Here is a 16,330-nt window from a genome sequence, read left to right on the forward strand (position 1 = left end):
TTGTATGAAAAAGTGATGAATGAAGCATGTTAGCAGCATGGCTATTTATCAGAAAGAAACAAACAGACGAAGGTACGACTTAGAAAAGGCACATGTATCAAGGGTACTGAAACTGATCATTTTGTTTTTTACACAAATTTTCTATTTACTTAAGCTTCACTATTACAATTGGTAGCTTGTATTACTTCCCTTGAGTATACTTATCTTAATTTTTCTTTTCTTGTTTTCTTTATAAAATGTACTCCTGTGAGCTTTAAGCCATGCTGTAATGTTGTTTCCTCCTCAAAAGTAATCATTGAGTAATCATTTGTTATTACTCTGTCTACATCTCCAAAGCTGAAAATGCTCTTTTCCACTTTGTGATGTCATGAAGTGGTAGTTTTCAAGTTAACAGCGACCTCTTACCTTTTGTTTAATAGAGATTGGCAGTTCCAGGGCTGAAATTATCCAAATGATTTTAGTGAAAATGTACATGCAGTTTAAAAACACAGTGGAGCATTTCCTGAGTGGTTTAGATTGAGAGAAGAACTCTGCTTAAATATGTAATATTTTTGTGTTACACATGTGTGAAAGAAACTCCGGGTATGTATTTGATGAGGAAACAATATTATAACATAGATCAGAGAATAGAGTAATATGGGCCCTTTAAGAGTCATCACATTTATCTCTCATTTATCTCAGGAAGGAAACCAATCTCAGAAAAAGGACTGTGTAATTAATTGTATTTATCAAAATCAGTAGTTTCAAATCGTCATTTATCAGAGTCTACAGCCCATAATGCTTGTATTTCGTAGAGTGACTTTCAATCACTGTAATTATGGAACTAAATTAGAGTTGAAACTTTACTAGTTTTTGTCCCCCTAATCCAATATTATGTGTTTTTTTTAATATAAATGCATATTTGATCAGTTAAAAATAAGGCTTGACTATGTGACGCAGCCCTCCTCATTGTCACAAGTCCACAGTGAGGGCTCCCCACTGGTGCGCCGTGTGTTTGCTTCATCACTTATTGATCCCCAGAGATCTAGGTGTATTTTTTTCCAAACCTTCCAGTTTGTTATTGAGTTGAATAGTTTACAGATAAATAGAAAGAAGGAACACAAGACAATAGAAGTCCAGGCCAATCAATGCTCGTTCCAGAAAGAGAGAGGGAGAGTTGACAAACCTGGAGGACTGTTTAATACCTGGTGTAGACAAAATAATGATTCAATCTGCTAGCGTCCTTCTCCGCTTCCATTATGGGCAGGCTGCATTGTCAAACTGCCCAGGGCCAAGCATTTGAGGGCGTTTTGTTGTTATTCAAAAGTAGCTGTTGGACGCACAGCAATTAAGCATTACAGAAGCACTATTAAAAGCTGCTGAAGTCTTTTCATTTTTTTTCTCCTTTCCTAGAGCTTTTACTTACAACCACAATGAGATTACATGGGCTGTTTACCTCAGGAAAATACAGCACTGAAATGTAATGAGAGAAATTTGCAGTCTATTCAGATTGTACATACATGCGTCACAAATGCAGGAATTATCCAACTGTCAAAGCTGACTTTTTTGAACCACACAGAGGACAAATCAATAGGTGAACAGGTAATATCCATCAAACGGCCAATATAAAGCTGGTACATGGTCCTAATTATCTATAAATCAAAAGGTTAAGAAAAATGTAAAATAAAGAAGCCTAAAAAATATATAATGTATTTGAGCATAGACTATCTGTTGTTGACCCAATATACATGTTATCCATTACTGTCAAGTTGATATTTTTTCAAAGACATCATTTTGTTGCGTAAATAAATTATCTCTCTTCTGAGGATCCTTCGTCACTAACAAAAAGGCGACATCATGGAGCTGGATCTTGTCCACTGAGCTTCATCATTCAAGCCAAAGCCCGGGACAGTAAAGCTTTTAAAAGTACTCTCCAATTAAGACAGAAGCCAAAAACTTTAGCAGCGGCTCTTACCGGGGAGCAGCGTCCATCCAACAGCGACAGTCACTCCGGGTCCGCTGTGCGCCCTGTGCTCCCGGAGCCCCGGTGCTCCATCTGTGAGCCGTCCGCCGCTCCTCTGCCTCCTCCCCCCGCAGATATCCAAACTCACTTTTAACGTGAAGGCAACTACAAATGAAAAGGGAAAAGTCAGAGGACCGCACCAGTCCTTTTCTCCAAAAGGGGAAAGTGAGAAGAAAAGAAAAGAGCAGTTCCCCGTGTGCGCGCAGTCCACATCCGCTGGACGCGTCTGCGGAGTCAGGTAGCGGAGTTGAGGCGCACCGGGGAGAGCTGTCAAGTCACTCACGGTCAAACACACCGGACATAAGCACGGTACACCTTCACAATAAGACGTCTTTGTCCCGGAAGTCTTCTGGAACAACGCTGTCCTCGCCTGAAAACACAGGTATGGCGCCATAGTCCCGACACATTTAGCTGTTAGCTAAGGCTGGCTAACTGTTTTAGCCACATTTCTCACCATAAGTGACCTACCTTCACACTCTTCATATTTTACATCTTATACGTTTAAAGGTAATATTCCATTAAAATGTCAGAGCACTATACCTCCAGCAGCCTTGTTCGCACGATTTACCACTTTTTTTTAGCCGCGCACAGACGACTTTTTTTTACAACGCTTACCTTGAAATGAATAAATTTACCCACAATGCGTCTGAGAAACTACTCATGCAAATACAATGGGTCTGTTTAATTTCATTCCTTCGTCCGGTCTCATACAGAGTTAAGAATGTAACTAAGGTTCTATGACCGCCAGAGTGCAGTGCTTTGTATTTGGATATCTATGTGTGGACAGCGCATAGGTCAAGAATAGATATCAACAAAGTCACGTCTTGGACCTGGGTGATGTCAGAAAACCTATAGCCTATATATCAGACACACCCATTACACTTTTCTTTTTAAATGCGCTCGCAATAATTTTGAGTGACAGGAAACTCTTAGAGTCATCAGGAATTTATCGAACCTTAGTTGCATAACTCTTGAGCTATCATTCCTTCTGACCTCCAGGGCAGTGCTTTGCACCTGAATGGCTTAATACCCACCAAGTCATGAGGAGTCTGCACTTACCATGATCAGTTACACATTGCAGAAGTAGACAAGAAGACTGGAACCACTGGATGAGACGCAGCCACATTCACTCTGTTGAAGCAGGCAAAGGTACAGGACACCCCTCAGCACAGCCCTGGAGGTGGAAACGCCCCTGGTAAGTGGCAAGTAACTTTGGCAGGCTTAAGCCCCCTGATTCATATGCCTTTACAACCAAATGTGAGAACCGCTGTTTAGAGGCAGCACAGACTTTTCTGTGACCCCCATAACATAAAAACATGGCATCTATCTTGCAAAGACTAGTAGTCACGTCAACGTAACTTCTCACCAAACAAACAGGGCACAAAGCTCTGGCATTGTAGCCCAGGAGCTCAGACTGTGGAGCGAGCACATCCAAAGATATTGGGTCGACTGAACCAAAAGCGCGCCCATGCTCACTTCCTGTTTGGAACACAGCACCTAGCAGGTTAGCTATGTCCATTTATATATATAGTCTATGATAAGGCCACAAGGTGACACTAAACCCATCAGAAATTCCAGCACATACAATTTTCAGCAACTGACAAGGCATGGAGCTTCCCAACCTCTTCACAGAGGAGATCGCAAAAAAAGAAGGGTGTCTTAACTGATGCCCACCTTAACAGTGCCCCATCCCATGATTACTCCTTCCAGGGCTAACCATGGGAACACTCGAGTAAGCCTTGGAGGCCATAGATGGAGGGCAACTGAGAGACCAAGGAATGTGCCTCTGCTGACCGACCATCAACCAAGGAGTGGCGGCAACATACACTTTAACAGAGAAACCCTTTTTAAACAGATAGTTCAGTAGTACTGGTACAAAACAGTGCTCCGGGTCCACACCAACAAACACATTTTATTGTCATACAGCGCTCTTTTAGAGGCAGGTCAACTGTTCCGGCCTGGTCAACATGGAGTCCAGCCCTTCAGTGGCCACAGGTAGAGGTGAGAATGCCAGATGCTCCATCCCAGTTGTGACAAGAGATCATTCCTCTGAGGGAGAGGCCAGAGCTTCCCGTTGAGGAGCTTTAGGAGCATGGGGAGCCTTATTCTCCCTGAGTCTGTAAAAACATGGTGCCAGAGGAGTGGGAAGCTGTCACAGACAGGGAGAACTGGTTACTAACATGGCTAAACAGCATGAAGTTGTGATGTCACTGAAGTGAAAAACACTCACGTGGCACCGGGTGAAGAAGCTGATAGCACGTAGCTATAAAAACAATATGAATAATCATTGTTTTATTATGTAATACATACCATGCATTTTTACTAGTTTTCACATTTACCAGCAAATTTGCTTTATAACATAAAGGTGAGGTGCAAGCTTTTATTAATGTGTCAAGTGTTCTAAAGTTTGAGACAGAAATAGGCTATTATTTCTTTGCTACCTGCCATAGCAACTGAACTGAGCAACATGAACCCGGAGAATATTGGTGATTATTTAATTTAACTTGCACATTTCATTTGTATCCATAGGAGGCCAGATGAGAATATGCTGTAACCTAGTGGTGAGTTGCCTACTAAATGTATTACACACTGGAATTCATGTCCTGTTCCTCAGTAGCATTATTTTGAAAGATTTGACTGGGGTGCTTTATACTTTATGCAGGATAACTTGACAGTGAGGGAACAGCATCCTCCCAGATCCTGCCTCACAGACAGTGCACTAGTGTCCCAACCCATCCCAGAATCCCTCTCTTTGTGCCAGCAGCAGCAGCGACTGGGCCCTCCGAAGCAGACAGGGGAAGCACGGAGGAGGCGGGGGTGCTGTCATGAAGGAGATGACGCCCCACGCTCACACTGTGCGGGGGTGTACAGTGGATTCACTTAACACTAAAAAGGTGTGGCTCAGCTCCAGTCCAATACCTCCAAATCAGCTTATGTCATGATAGTTTTATAGTGCACTGGGAATTACAAAAGAATAGCATGTTACTGTTGTATTTAAATGTTTACAATAAGGGTTTGTGAAATAAAGTTTCTTTACATTTGGGAGTTACTTATTACAAATACTCACGTTACTGTAACTTTGTATGTTTTTGGGATTATTGTACTTTTTGATAAGATTTTTAAATTGTGGTTTAAAATGATATTCTGTTTTACATTTTTGATTGATTCAGCACAGTTTTGGCAGTAGTACTTGCTCTTGTAAATAAATACACTATTAGTCATGCAACTGTACTTTTACTTGAGTACAAAGTTCCAGTACTCTTTCCACAACTGGGAACCTCCTAGGACTTACATTGCTGGCAAATTTCAATTCCAACTATTATGACCTTAAAAGATTATTGAAAAAAGGGGGAAAACGGCATCACAAATCATATTATTTTGGGGGATTTTAGGGGTCTTTAAATGCAATGGTACACCGCATTGTAAATATTGGCTTTGGGGAGATGATAGCAATTGTTCTTTGTATGGACATTCAATAAAATCCAAGCTAGCCTACTGAGATAACGAACCTGTACATACGTACCGTAGTCCCAAGCCGCTGCAAGCTGCCACCTGCTCCATTGTTTGAACTGGGTGAATATACCCCACAGTCTTTTGAAGCAGGTCCCTCTCCTGATTGATTGCAAAGGAACAGACTCAGTTTACTGAAGGAAAACAGATACTCTGGGAAAGGACATATTAGAACTGTGACAATTTGAATAATTTGACATGTACAGTAAAGTGCATTTGACAGATTAATATATTTTTATAATTATTACTTGATTTGGTGGGATAGTACCTGTGGTAAATATTTATCATAGTTTTATATAAGACAAGTGTCAGTTTGTGAGGAAAAGTAGAAAACAAAAATATAGGATGTAGCAAAGAGTTCTAAAACAGAATATCAGTTATGAACTGACATCTTTTTTTTCTTTATTTATTTTTTTTAATGCCCCTCAACATTCAGACTAAGTGGGTTTGGCCTGAATTTTGAACATGGAGCTATTTTTTTAAATCTTATAATAATACAATTTAATTACAAAATGCTTTTCTTTACACTCAAAGATGACGCTCAAGTTAGTTTTATACATAAAATGGAAAATAGTTTCCCTATTGTTGTGACTGCAGAGCATAGTAGCGTGTTAGCTAACAATAGGGGGAGGTAAAGGACACTTGAACTCTCCACAACAATTAATCTCCTTCACACACTGACTCAGAAACCTCTTATTTAAGGAGAGAAAGGTTCAGTTCAACTGTGTCTGATCCCAAAGTCTGTATGAGTGATAAATGTGTGTAGTCTGCAGTGTCTTGATTGTTCAAATATGCCAATCTCTCTTTATTGGTTGCCAAACATAATGAGTTTTATCAGTGAGACTAGCACAGCATGAAACTGTACACATATCCTAATAGCCAACATTCTTAAAATAGTGCTGAAATAATCCAGTGCTCATTTTTCTTGGGGCTCCGCGAGCTTCCCTACAGGCCCCTGTGGCTGTCCCTGGTCCCCACTTTGGGATCTAATATTAGTTCAGCAGAATACAATGAGTCTAAGCAAACAGCTTACAGACAGGGAACTGGCTCCCAGAGGATTTTTAATATCTGTACATGGCATCCCAATTTGCAGGGCTTGTTTTTGATGATTTGTTTAAACAGTAGGACTCTAAAGAGACTCTGTAATGCTCAACTGCTCATTGTTCTCTCAGAATATTTAATACTTAATTTTATAGTTATGGGACAAATTTTAGAACTAATTAAACCACCAAGTTTTACAATGATTTTTATACACCACAAGTATGTATGTTATGATGAAGCCACAGTATGTAACTATTTAGCCTAAAATGTTTTGTTAGTTTATTTTTTAACTATGGTTGCGTTTGTTGTACTTTAAAAACATGCATCCTATCTGTGAGTGAGTTTGCATCTCCACAAACTTGACTCTACCTGGAAATGTTTTTTTCCTTTGGCTATAAACTCCCCCAGCATGGCATAAAATGTATCTATCTTTACGGAGAACATTCCAAAGTGTGGTTTTAACTTTCTATTTACATGGAATCAAGCAGGTGACATGCTACCTCCAGACCATTACATACTGTACCTTTAAATTTTATCATTAGATAAAATATCTCCAACATATTGTCTAATCTTACATTGTAACTGCAGCCTGCAAAAATCATACTGTGTGACAGGCATCTAACCCAAGTGGTTACAGATAGAAAATGGCTGAGTGATGCAATGTTATGCAATGTTAAGCAATAAAACTATACAGGCTAGATACGTCCATGGAGCGAGGGCTATTTTATGATAACAGTTCTATCATTTAACTGTGCTAACTGGTTGGGCTGCACAGTGTAATGCTAAATAATTGTCACAATACTGGTTCATGCACACTCTCTATAGCAATAAATATATTGCAATGATGCTGAGATTCTCCATGTGATAGATTTTTTTTGTTTGTTGGTTGGTTTCTTGGTTTCTTTGGGGTGGGGGGTGTACGTAGTAGTATGTAGTAAAATTTAAAGGTGCGCTATGTGACTTTTCTGGCTGAAAGTTTGCAACTTGTATCCATGGAGATGTTATTGGTTTGTCTGAAATGCTCTACAGTATTTCATTAAACGCATCTATCTTGTATAGGTTTACTGTTTAACATGCAAGGAATAGAAATACTGCTATCACAGTACTAAACATAAAATTATTGAGAATTAATTAACCGTACATAACTGTATTTTTACAGGCACTCCAGGTCCCGATGAATGGTGTCATCAATGCTTGTTCATCCGGTTGTGTTGAACATGTTGTCTACAGCTGCTGTAAAGGTAAGGAGTTAGTGTAATTTAAGAATATAATCCTATGTTCCTATTCAGTTCATGGTGACCTGGTCCACACTAGTACTGACCTGTTAGTTTGACAGGAGTCCTATGACAGCTGCTTCCAACGTGGGTGGGACTTTCTGGTACATAATGTAGTCCATAAGGGTCCATATTACACTATTTTCTGATGTATGTTATAATGTTGTTTCTTCATCACAAACATACCTGGAGTTGTGTCTTGAATTATTCTCTCAAACAGAAAAACATTGAACACTTCAAGTAAATGTAACTGCCCACCTTTGGCAAAACACCTTGTGATGTGATACCATAATTACTATATCGACTTATCGTTTAATATATGATAACTGGAATAATACAGTTTTGGGCTCAGTATTTATCATGTGTACATTTGTTTTTGTAATAATGTGGAGATTTTTGTTATTTTAGTTGTAATGCATTAAGATTTGTGCTGTAGGGGGTTGAATAAGTAACTTCTATGGGTTCATTCTGTTTGCCTAGGATCCCACATGCACACTTCTTTAATACTTTATGCAAATGAGTCTAGTCACTGGTGAATCTTCCTGTTTTCAAATGGGCGTGATTGACAGGTGGATTAGCCAGGGACACACATGGTTTGTCTGTATCAGAAAAAATTAAGGAAAAAAAAAAAAATCACAGGGGGCTGAACGGATTTCTGCAGAATCAATAAGCGAAGCACCAAATCCTATTCATCTGAGGTGAGATAAATTAGATTTTATTTGTAAATTATAGGTGACCAATGAGCTCTTTGTTTCACATGTGTCACTGAAAAGAACTAATCTGATTGCACAGTCACATCTGGCCGGGCTTGAGACGCAACAGAGAGCGTGGGGACCAGACTAATATCAATTTTCTTAAAAAATACAGAGATATCATCCTGGATTTGTCAAGCAATCATTCTGCTATTCATTTATTGCAGCTCAGGTCTTTAAATTATAATGTATATTTTAAAATAAGTTTACGGGGATTATCCTGCTTTGTGTCAGTGGCATAAAGTAGTTTCATTATTATCATTGATTGTTATAATTTCTCTGTAGCAATACACAGAGGTCAGTAGAGTAGCAAAGATTTTACACAAGTAAGAATAACTTTACATCAAAATAATATTACTCAAGTACAAGTACAAAGAAGTGATCCAAGAAATTACTCAAGTAAGACTAACTTAAAGAGTAACTGTCAAGACATAACATCTGCTTTATAATTAAATTAAATTAATTGTAAGGACAAAAGATTAAATAATGCATTAAATCTGGTATTTTCAAAGGATGGACACAAATGAGTAAAAATAGTTTCTGAGGAAGCGGTGCAACAGAAATGTCCAAGTCATTTCATATTGTCAACAAAAAGCTTTTGTCACTTGTCGACTTACTCACAGTGGGAAGAGGAACCAAAACTCAAGTAAGAGTACTGTTACTTCGATGTAAAAATGTATGCTGCTAGAAAAGTACTCTAAAAAGTACAAGTTATTCAAGTAAATATAACTACCCACCACTGGCAATATATCGTACTTCAAATGTTTTTATCGTAACATGTGAGTTAACATAAATATGCAGGACAGAAGTACCATGCCCATCCACTATAAAAGTCCTCAGCTCTTGCCCTTTGACTGGCACTTGAGTTCACTCATGTGGAGGACCTTAAAACCCCACTCATCCCTATCATCCCGAGTGCTATCAATATGTTTAATGGCACTTTAGCTTTGTGGCTTTACTGCATTTGTTCTTTTGCATAATTGGACTAAGGATACATTTGCATTTTGCTGCACCAGGCTGATTTATGCATGTTGTTGTCCTTCTGTTGTTACTTTTAATGTTTACATGAATGCTGTGAAGGTGGGTTGTATGAGAGCTATTTATTGAATGGACCACATGGGCATAGATAATTTATTTATTTTATGTTTCGACATTACATTAATGTATTTTTTCCTGTGGCTTTAGTTGTCATAATGGCTTTCAAAGAGGATTTCCATAACCAAAGAAATAAGATAAAATTAATAGTAAATAAATAAATGAAATAAATGAAAAGCAATCTATGTACATATATAGGTACATATTTTTTCAAACAGTTAACAGTAATGCAACATATTCTTTTCTATCAGTCAATCTTGTTATGTGTATTTAAATTTGAATTCATACAAGACACATTTGGTTAAAGTTAAGACACTTTATTGTATGCATGCAGAAATTTGTATTTGACCCATCCGTCAATGCTACTGGGAGAAACCTGCCAGGAGCAGTGGGACAATCACCAGATCTTGAGCTAGTCTTAGTCAGGACTACCTTAGCGGGACGATTTGATCTATTGTGCACGTTTTGTGTTGATAGGGGAAACTGTAGTGCCCTAAGGAGAAACAGACAAACAGACACACAGGAGAAACATACAAACTCTGCACAGAAATGTCCTGGCAGCTTGAGAATCAAACCTGCAAACTTTTTTTCTGTGAGGTGAGATAAAACAATAAGGTAAAAATATAAATATAAATACATTTCGCAATAAACTGATGATTCGCATAGCTTTAAATAGCTGTCTGTATCAGTACTGGTATCTGTATCAGTAAAGCATGGATCACATGCTCATGACCTGAGGATAACATTCTGAACTGTACACATGATTAGCCTGTAAAACACTAGTGTCAGGGGTCTTATACAAAAAGCATTGCCTCATCAGTAACACCATACTCCTGCATCCCACACAGCTGCCAAAAGCTGTTGTTTAGCCTGTTTCGTCTGATCTCTTTGATACAGACTAAGGCAGTGTATACTTAAACCACCTCTCAACTACTGTACTGTGATGTGTGTGATCATGCACTGCTCCACTCCCACACCAGTCTTGTCAAGAAGTACAGACGAGTGGAAGTAGGTTTAAGACCGCAGCTGGACACCTTTACTCTATTAAGGATTGTCTTCAAGCTAGTCTGTGTGTTCACATTGAGCTTACTAAATGTGTTGTATGTGCATGTAGGTTCCATCAAGACCAGGGTCACTGTCAGACTGCTGTGTGTTTGTGTCTGATGTGCTGGCTGTCCAACACATGAGGAGGTCAGCAACCTGGGCAGTGAGTTCTTAGTTTGATTGCCTGGTTTTAATCTCGCCTGTCAAACCCTGCTCTCCTTTTTACAACAGCGTACAGAAGTTGTTTTTAGCATTTATAAATATATTTTATAAATGAACACTTTTAGGGAGAAGTACTGCTTTCACTGAATATATCACAACTTCATAACAGTAATATTGAGATAATGATCCAAGGCTAAACATTTAGTAGAGCTTGAATCGGTATATCTACAGTTTTGTCTTTCCTCTGACAATGATTAATGAGGATGCAGTTAGTTAAATCTTCAGAAGAATTAAAAGATTTAGACTCAATGATGCTTTTATAGAAGGCAAATTCTTTCATTATGAGAACTTTTGACAGACCATAGTATTTATAGAGGTTTGTGAAAGCATTTCCTCCATGAGCATATCATTTGTGAGAGTGCCTTGCTGTTGCATGTCCTGTACATATCTCTCACAGATGGCCACAGGAGAGGGGCTAAAGGGCCACATGTGCAGGCAGGGGGCCAGGGAAAAGTCACAGATCACACACATAATGAATCCTCTCAGGACCTGTAGTGTGCCAAACGCTGCAGCCTGTGCTGGACCGTCAGCAGTAGCCTATGGCTAAACACTAAAATTAGATGTTCATTCCGGGAAGGGAACCTCCGTGCAATACCCAATCAACGCCTCCAGACTCTCCCTCGATCCTCAGGCTTACGACAGCAGCATACATCAAACATTTAGTGCATCTCTTCCACTCCACAGTTTAGTATATGTAGGACACAGAGCTGCAGACACCTCAGAGGAACAGGACTGATGAGCACCGCTGCTAACGCACTCTCTGTGCTCTGAGGGCTGTGTACTTGTAATCAGGTCTTATTGGCTCTCCGTGCCTGTGTATTTGTACTCCTCCTTCAGCTCATCCGCTCACACTAGTGTGTGGGGTAACTCGACTCTTTCTGCTCCACAGAATCATTTCATGCATTTTTGACTTGAGCTCCTTCGTCCTGATGCGTTCAAACGCTGGTTCACATTAGTCAGTGAAATGCACACACGTTCCCTCTGTTAGCGATTCTCTGGCCGTATCTAGGCCAAACATTATTATCAGTGTGTGGTCAGTTCCCTTTGGGTGCGTTGCCATAGTGACCATCACATAACATTATATACAGGGAAGTGTTTAGTCTATGGCATTGTAATGAATACACTCCAGTTTGCAGTAGAATTCGATTCAAACAATCAATAACAGTGATGATGGAGTGAAATCACCATGACAACCTCCTGAGGGCACAGGCGAACACGTGTGCAGGGCTGGCAGCGGTGTGGGGCTGCTCCGTCGCTGTACTGGACTTGACCTGGTTACAGTAGCAGAGTGTAGGAAGTGGTTAGCCATGCACGCGCTCAGGAGTAAGGGTGTCCATGTCCATCGGTGAAAGGATCACTTTTCAAAGCAGCAGGACAAGAGGCTAACTGTAATTATGACATTCAACCGGCTGCACCTCTACTTTTGTGCCTTTTGTTTGTTTTATATTTAAGGAAAGAGTATTATACTATTACTATTGTACTAGTACTATTGGATAAAATAAGATAGTGGTTTGGCAAGTCTGTAATGATAGTTGTAGTGGTGATGCTGGTTGTAGTAGTAATAGTTGTACCAGTTTGTTTTTGTTCTTTCTCTTCCAAATACAGATGTTTATATTTGTTGACCTGTGATTTTGCCTATTTTTTAGGTTTTGTCATTACAGAATTTAAGCAACAACAATGTGAAACATCTTTAACACATTTCATTCTGCATAATACACCACTATCTGGCATCTTTTATTTAGTGGTTTTATTTTTTTAGACAGGTTTTGTTGCATGTATTTACATATGTTAAATTAATGTTGTAATATTACATTCTTTGTATAGTATTAATATCATTCATGTTTTTGCAGAGTTACCCTGAGTGTGAAAATTTTTTGGAAAGTGATTTTGAAGGTAGGCTAAAAGTCATTTGAGGGAAAAGAACTCTTTGGAGACTGTTTTAAATGAGCGCGTCTTGAAGCAGCGCTGTAGCCTTGGCCAAACAAAAGCTGCTGCTTCTTACCTAACCTTATTATATCAACAGTATGATGAATAGATGCACCGTCTGTGTTCAAAACTCAAATGACATTTGTCTACTCTGATATTAAATTGCTTCTTGTTTTCAATCCCACTAGTAAACCCCCCTCATTAAACACGTGTGTATCAGACATAACCTCAGGGTCGCAGAGAACATTCAGGTTTTTAAAAGCAGGCTCAAGACCCATCTTTTTAGCATAGCTTTTGATTAGTATTTATAATTTTAGTTTACTTCTCTATTTATTTAGTCTTATTTAGGCTGGCTAGTGTGTTTATGTTTTACTTATGTTTTATTTACTTGTTTAGTTTTGACTTATTTTATTATTTATTGATTATTTTATTATTTATTGATTATTTTATTATTTATTTATTTTATTATTTATTGACTTATTTTATTATTTTTAATAATTTTAGATTTGCCAGTGTTTCCTCTGAGGAGCCCTCTGCACCGGGAGCTCTGGTTGGCTGTGGCTGCTGGGCCCTGGCTCGTGGGCCCTGGAGGTTTAGTCTTGACCTCATCTCTTCTCTGGGCCCTGGGCTGGTGTCCTGTGGCTGTGGGTGACCCTGCTCCTGGTGCAGATGGTTCCTCTGGTGGCGCTCTCTCATCTGGTTCATCTTTATCCAGCCTATTGCATTAAACATATTTTAAATGAAACCAAGGTATTTTAACATGTGTTGAGGTGGGGGGTGGGAGTGTGTGTTGGGGTGGGGGGTTGTTTGGTTATGTTTATTGATGTGTTGGGGTTGGGTTGTTGGGCTGTCGGGTGGCTGGGTGGGTTTGGTGGGTGGGACTGATTTTAATGCTTTGTAAAGCACTTTGTGTTACTTTTTTTTTTGTATGAAAAGTGCTCTATAAATAAAGTTTGATTTGATTTGATTTGATAACCTCATACTTCTCAAGGTCCCAGTGCATACCAAGTAATGCTAGCTTTGTTTAGTTACATCACGTGTGTTGTGTGGAAACAACACACAAAGCTTCAAAATCATCATGGGCTTGAATAGTTTGTTCCCTTTTTACAGAGACGACAATCTTCATATAGTAGAGAAGTAGAGAATCAGTGAGCACATTTCACAGTCCACTCCTGTCAGTTTCTTGCTCGTTTCTGAGAACAGACTGCACACTGGTTCATACAGCTGTATGAGCAATCATGCACACACACAGTCAGCCCTGATGACAGAGTACGCTCTGAGCTCAGGCCACAGCCCGTCACACCAGAGCCAGCCACATGAACTAGTCTGAAGAGAAGCATCTTTTGGACCATTGGCACAAGTAAAGTTGCATAGCAATAAAAACCTTTGACTTTGATGACAGGAAATGATCTTTCTCAAGATTAATACAAGCAGACTCAAACTGTAGCGTATTATAACAAGTGCAGTGAGCTACAACAAAGCTCACAGCATGGCAGATAAAAGCAGAATGAGCAGTGATGCTAATCTGGCCATGGGTTAAAACAATATATTAATCTTCTCTAATGGTTTCAGTGAGCTCTGTGTCCATTAGGACTGACCTTTGAGGACACACAGACGCACACACACACACAAAATACTCTGAGCCCAATGTGTTATGTACAGTCTGTGAGAGAGAGAGGAGAACCACATCTGCTCTGCTCTGTCTCAGCCGTCATTTCAGTTTGTCTTTGTAACACACTCACACACGTGTGCTAGGGACATGTAACACTCCTCGTACGTGTACAGACATGCTTACAACATAATGTACAAATGCATGTACACACACTTAAACATCCTTATAAGGATGTACATGCTTTGTGGGTAATTGCATTAATTACACCATAAACTGATTCCAAACTTAAACATACTTGCTTTTAAAAAAAAATAAAAAATAAAAAACCTCACTGTAATTTATATTAACACACATTTCCGTGATGTAATATTGAAAGTTAATCCTACCCCTACATATGGGGACCTATATTTTGGTCCCAACAAAACAAAATGTCCCTATGACATACCTGTGTATGCAGCTTTCATATTTGTTGCTACAATATGATGATACCCACCCACACACTTAACAACACACACCATGCTCAAACATGCACCCACACACACACCCCCACATATGGACATCATGCTCTTTGGGGACACAGAGCTGTACACAGCCTCACTGACATGTGCCACTGTTTTGTTTTTTCTTTGCAGCAGAGTTCTTCGGTAAATCTGTTTCCTTCCACATAACAGAGATCCAGGACATACAGCGCCACGCAGTGTTGAGTCTTCCTCACTGCAACCCACTCCTCAGTAAAGCTGCTTTAATTTTTCATGCCAGTAAAAGAATGAGCTGCCAAAGACCATGAAACTCACCAAGTGTCTGCTTTCGAGGGCGTTCTTCCTCCCCTTTGAAATATTTAGTGTTTTCCAAATATATCCGACACATGTGATGAAAGACATCTTTTACTTTCTCACCTTTGTGCGTAGACTAAGTTGTAAGAGCCCACAGCTACCCCCCAAGTGCTCTGCTGTGAACTGTAGGTAATCCATCTGAAGAAGGCACATCTCAAGGTAAACACTGTGTCATATATTTACTTTTCAAGCCCTTCATTGCAGCAGCTGCTCTCTGGTTACATATTCATTATATAATCCTATTTAAATGAGCTCCACCGCTTCAAAAGCACTTACTAAATATCAGAACCAATGTATGATTAGTTTAAAGGTGCAAAGGAACAAAAGCGATATTTAGTAAAGTAGTAGTAGGAGTATTTTTATATATTTACTAGTCTTTTGCCTGAAATGTACCAGCAGTTGCTAGTCATTTGTAGGTGACACAAACATTATATTAGATACAGTAACATAAATGGGATTGAAACAGCTAGTCCCACACTTGATTGGTCCATGTGTAAAATATTAAGTATTAAACTCTAAAAAATATGAACTGAAGGCACCTGCACTCTCATGAGGACACTTGGAGCATAATGAGCTCTAGAAACTGATGTTCACCTCGCACACAACCGGCAGCGGCTGATTACAATTCAGTTCACTGCTGGAAACAACACTAATCTCATTTGGAGAATGGAAAAACAATGCCATACACAGACAGCCATCTTTAATCATAAACGGATAAAAGACAGGTACAAAGTAAGTGCGGAATCAAATGGGCTGATTGCCTCGAGCGTTGTCAATCTTTTAGCACAAATTGTGTGTATGCTTTACCGTAAACTATATAGCCTACATATATACTATCAGTCAAAGATATTTGTTTATATTAAATTTCCTTAAAATAGCCACCTTTTGCTGTGCCTTGTCAGGGTCATGACATTTTCTGTAATGTAAATAGTAATGAAAATAAAGAAAACATTTTTTAAAAGTGTCTCACTATACACTACCAGTAAAAGACTTACTATAAATATATACCAATAATACCA

At 39.2% G+C, this 16,330-nt stretch overlaps 1 protein-coding gene across 1 annotated transcript in view; it reads right to left on the reverse strand.

The window, feature by feature from the left end:
- The window catches only part of LOC117369797 (voltage-dependent T-type calcium channel subunit alpha-1H-like), a 114,077-nt gene extending 112,051 nt beyond the window's left edge, over positions 1–2,026 (reverse strand). Inside the window, exon 1 of the mRNA XM_055222876.1 lies at positions 1,955–2,026. The gene's annotated coding sequence lies outside the window, so the exon portion shown is untranslated. The remainder of the gene's footprint in view (positions 1–1,954) is intronic.
- Positions 2,027–16,330: the final 14,304 nt, after the last annotated feature.

This window comes from Periophthalmus magnuspinnatus, chromosome 1 (genome assembly GCF_009829125.3).
Source record: "Periophthalmus magnuspinnatus isolate fPerMag1 chromosome 1, fPerMag1.2.pri, whole genome shotgun sequence".
Taxonomy (NCBI): Eukaryota; Metazoa; Chordata; class Actinopteri; order Gobiiformes; family Gobiidae; genus Periophthalmus; species Periophthalmus magnuspinnatus.